At 35.9% G+C, this 5,369-nt stretch overlaps 1 long non-coding RNA gene across 1 annotated transcript; it reads right to left on the minus strand.

Annotated features, from left to right (window-relative positions):
- Positions 1 to 221: 221 nt before the first annotated feature.
- On the minus strand, positions 222 to 690 carry LOC137056427 (uncharacterized). The gene is made up of 3 exons (XR_010900340.1): positions 647 to 690; positions 479 to 538; positions 222 to 349 (listed from the first exon to the last, which is right to left on the minus strand). It is a non-coding gene; the product is annotated as an uncharacterized lncRNA (long non-coding RNA).
- Between the last annotated feature and the right edge of the window lie 4,679 nt (positions 691 to 5,369).

A 5,369-nucleotide genomic window follows, 5' to 3' on the forward strand; every position in this document is an offset into this window, starting at 1 on the left:
TAGTTTCATCCGATCCGTAAACCAGTTCAGTTTCTTGTCAAGGAGCAATAGATAAAAACATTAAAAAAAAAAAAAAAAAAAAAAAAATGTATAGGCTTATTGACAACATGTTGCAATGTTTACACTGTACAATGACTCAATGTGATTTAATTAGGGCTAAATACTTCAAATTTCACAATTTGATATTATTTAAATTCATAAAGTTATTATATACCAGAAATTGCAGCAAATACAGTGAAACTGCTGTCCACCTCCAACCATTCGAACAAATAGACGGCGCGAGTTGAGAGCTCCATGAACCCCGTGAGGTAAAAGCGTGTAACCTTAGGAACTCTGTATTTCAACGGCTCTGGGAGCACAACACACACACACGCACGCACGCACGCACACACACACACACACACACACACAAATATAATTATAAAATAATATAATGTCATAAATGCACTTTGTAGATGAGGTTAAACATGTAACTTACTTTGTGTTATCTTGGTTAAAAGTAAACTCCATGTCTGCACTGCACGGTGAGTCATGTCCCCTGAGAGAAAAGTTTTGGCTCGTTTAAACGTGCACAGCATATAAGTTACATATTGGTATAAATCAATAAATTATGAAAAACAAATGGTAAATGAGATAAAACACTTACTTTATAATATTTCCCTGTAAAAAAGTTATCTCGCCTCAGTCGCCTGTTTCTATCATCTCTAAGTTTAGGTGTGCACGGACACACACACACACAAACACACAAACACACACACACACACACACACACACACACACACACACACACACACACACACACACACACACACACACACACACACACACACACACACACACACCATCCTACCACAATATAATGTTATAAACTTCATACTGTTAATGAGATAAAACACTATGCCGGTGTAAACACTACTCATTTGCTCATCATTGCGATTGAATGGAAATGGCGTCTGGTCTGTCAGTCGGTGGGGGAGGGGATACGGGGGCGCGCATACGTGCATTTCCTGGATGTACATAATTATCCTCTCCGCCAGATGGCGCTGTTTTCACTAGCCGTGTTAATACAAAAACTCTTTACTCAGTGACTACGTTTACATGGACAACAATACTCCGATATTAATCTGATTAAGACAATACTCTGATTAAGAGGCTACCATGTAGACAGCGATTTCTAATTACCTTAATCTGATTAAAGTCATAATCTAACTACACATAAATCGGATTAAGACATGTGGAGTATGCCTATTTTAGTCGCATTATCAGAGACATGTACACACCTTAATCTAACTATTAATGTCATGTCGGAGATTTCACCGCATTTTGTGACAGGAGGACACATAACGTTACGCACAACAGGGGAGTGCAGAGGGAAGGCTTTGTGGGTTGGAGCCTCTGCCCTTTTTGAAAATTAATCAAAAGTGCCCCTTTCAACAATCATCGATAATATTGTGGCCAATAAAACAAAATTGGAATTATACTTAATATAACAACAGTAACAAATGGTGGAAAAGTCGCGTTTATCTTTTACGGATCTGTCAGTCTGAAAAGTCGTTGCCATAAACGTCGTTGCTATGGGCGGTGTGTGTTTTACTTGACTGTTCATTGTGAACACTGCGTCCTCTCTCTCTATTTTTATTTTTGTTGTAATTATGGTAAAAGTAAAATACAATAAGTTTGTATCTGTATCGCAAACCAGATGGGTCATTCAGTGAACGCCTGTGGCTCGACGGCAGGAAAAACAATCCAGAGTCATGATTTTTAAACCTTTTTCATCATTAATCAAAGCTATTATTCTAAATGTAGGCTGTCAATAAGGAGGAAAGAGGGGCAGTGTCTCTTCAAAAAAAACAAAAAGAGGCAATACATAATATTTAAAAAATAAATCAACGTAAATGTAGATATAAAACATTATAAAAACGCCTGTTTTGTTATACTTCTTAATGTAAAGTAACACTGTCCAACAGCGACACCCGCAGGTGAAGTTAGCGGGTTTACTGAGCCCATAAAATTAACACACCTGCCAAAGTCACGCTATGATTGGATGTTGGAGAACATAGCGTGGCATGGGGACGTAATGACGTGCCATAATCGATCTATGTTCTATCACATGTAAAACGGGAACATGAACGGAGTACTCTAAAAGCAACTCATGTAAACACCTTTATCAGAATATTGTCTTATTTAGAATAAGGTCAATAATTAGATTACTGCTGTCCATGTAAACGTAGTCATTGACTCCTTGAATTAAGACTTGGTTTATATGGTGTGGAATGGTACGTATTAAATACGGTAAGTTAAATAAATGTGCTCATATCTATATAATTAGAGTGTTGTATATAAATCAGCTGCACATAGTAGATTAAGTTTAGTTTACTGTAGTTAAATAAATAGACTAAAGTATAATTGGAGTAAAATCCAGAACAGTTCAACTTATGTTTTTAAGTTAAAACAACAATTATACTTGTTCATTCAACAGAAAATCTAGTGTAGTTATTTCAACATATGTTTTTGAGTTAAAACAACAATTATACTTGTTCACTTAACTTTCAGTCTAGTTGAGGACAAGAAAACTTAAAATGCCTTGTTGTCTGGACAATCTAGTTATCTCTACTGAAAAAAATTTGTTGAAATAACAAAATCGCAAAAAAAAAAATTTACAGTGTGGGTACTGAACAGGAACAGAATGCAATCTTTAACAGTTTGAGGTTTTGACTCGACCTCCAAATTCCTCAGTTCTGAATCCAATCGAACATCTATGTGATGAACAAACAAGTCTGAATCGGGATCAATTAAAAGATCTGCTGCTAACATCTTGATGCCAGATACCACAGCACACCTTACAAGATCATTTTCTTTTTGCCTGATTAGTGTATATCCGTTAAGGAGTGAATAATTGTCACAGAAACGGCAGGCTCCAACATCACGGTATCACAGCACACACCCTCACCTGAGTTTGAATCGCCTCCACCTGCAGCCTTTTAGCACAGTCATCAGCACGAGCACAAATACACCACTGTCACAGTCGCTCAATGTCCGGTCTCGTTTGCACAAGGTACCATTTCCCTAAAGCTAAACAACTGACTCCAGCAAAGCTAGTTACCTGTCTCCAGTGTCTTCCCTGAGCCTCCTTCGATCTCCATCGTCTAGTGTGTCTGTGTTCCTCGTTCTCCATCGTCTAGTGTGTCTGTGTTCCTCGTTCTCCATCGTCTAGTGTGTCTGTGTTCCTCGTTCTCCATCGTCTAGTGTGTCTGTGTTCCTCGTTCTCCATCGTCTAGTGTGTCTGTGTTCCTCGTTCTCCATCGTCTAGTGTGTCTGTGTTCCTCGTTCTCCATCGTCTAGTGTGTCTGTGTTCCTCGTTCTCCATCGTCTAGTGTGTCTGTGTTCCTCGTTCTCCATCGACCATCGTGTAGTGTGTCTGTGTTCCTCGTTCTCCATCGTCTAGTGTGTCTGTGTTCCTCGTTCTCCATCGTCTAGTGTGTCTGTGTTCCTCGTTCTCCAGCGTCTCTCTCCATCGAAGTCTCCAACGTATCTCCGCATCTCCATCCAGTTATCATCACCCAAGACCTCACCTCAGCTCACCTGCACTTCAATCACATCTGCTCACTTTACTGGTTTAAGCTCAATAAACATTATACTCACCATCTTTGTCTCCGTAGCTCTGTACCTTAACAATAATACATATCTGGAACTCCAAAGGAATAATCATATAATTTTTATGCGCTGAAAATTTATGTATTATATTATTTATGCACATTTTAAGGCTATTGTCATACTGGTTTAAAGCTGTTATACTCTTAAAAATAAAGTTTTTTTACTGTTTTTTGCAGCATCTTATACATTCAACGATCAATTTAATGAGGCTAATTTAATTTAATTCCATTTACCGTTATATATGTAGTCAAACATATTCTATAATCTCTAAACGAGTAGTCGAACCGGAAATATGAGTGCAAGTCATGAAGCTCAACCACAGGTATTCTCGTTTTATTATCCTCATTTGACAATGAAGGTCATTTCTGTGGGCTGCTTCAGTGAACTGTCATCAGAAATAATTAGAAAATCATCAGATGTGCCTTTATGATATATACCAGTAAAAATATGCAGAGAGACTGAAAGCATTCCACAGAATTACAGGTTTTACAGGTTATCCACACATTGGGACATATTTCAAAACTCAGATACTTTAAAGAAAACATAGGTCAAAACTAAGTTAAATGAAAATATTCTTAAACATATGAACACATTTTTTTTTATTATACAGTTACACTAGAGTTTAGTTTAGTTAGTTAAATCTACACTGATAAAAACAACTTGTAAGATTTACTTGATAAAATCTTTGTAACAATTTGCACTCAGTTTTTCTAAGTAAAATTTACTGCTGCGATATCAAGTACAACTTACTTGCCAATATTAAGTAAAATGTACTTAACTATAAATGTAACATTTGCAAAGACATTAAGTAAATGTTACTTAATTATATTTAACTTAGCATGTTGTATTTATTAAAAGTAATCAAGTAAATTTAATTTTAAAAGGAGCATAACTATTGTGAAAATTTTATAAATCAGTATTATTTACTCTTATGAAGTAATTAAGTAGATTTTATAATGTTTGTCCATTTGACATTTTGAATTACTTAGTTGAATTAATTTATATTACTCACTATTATTATGTAAATGTTGCTATTTTAAACCAAATAAATGTAATAATGTTCTCTGCATCAAATACATGTATCACAAATCACACATAAATACAATAAAGTTGAACAGTTTATTATGTCAAAATTTACAATTAACCATTAAATCAGTAATGTTCACATCAACTGATTAAGTAGTTAAGGTACATTCATTATAATTTACAATAACTGTAGAATTAACCATGTATGGTTCAACTAAACATCAGCAGCCAACAGTGGCATAACTAACATTAAAGGGTTAGTTCAGCCAAATATGAAATGTATCACATTTGAGTCCAAAAATAACAAAAACTATGACTTTATTCAGCATTGTCTTCTCTTCCGTGTTTGTGTTCAATCCTCAAATAAAGATTCAAACGGTGAAGAGAAGCCAATGCTGAATAAAGTCGTAGTTTTTGTCATTTTTGGACCCAAATGTATTTTGGATGCTTCAAGAGACTCTAATTAACCCACTGATGTCTCATATGGACTACTGTGATGATGTTTTTATTCCCTTTCTGGACATGGACAGTATAGTGTGCATACACTTGCATACGCTCTCGGACTAAATATTAAATATCTTAAACTGTGTGTGAAGATGAACGGAGGTCTTACGGGTGTGGAGCGACATTAGGGAGAGGAGTTAATGACAGACATTTCATTTTTGACTGAACTGAACTAACTTAACCCT

The sequence above is a fragment of the Pseudorasbora parva genome, chromosome 21 (genome assembly GCF_024679245.1).
Source record: "Pseudorasbora parva isolate DD20220531a chromosome 21, ASM2467924v1, whole genome shotgun sequence".
Taxonomy (NCBI): domain Eukaryota; kingdom Metazoa; phylum Chordata; class Actinopteri; order Cypriniformes; family Gobionidae; genus Pseudorasbora; species Pseudorasbora parva.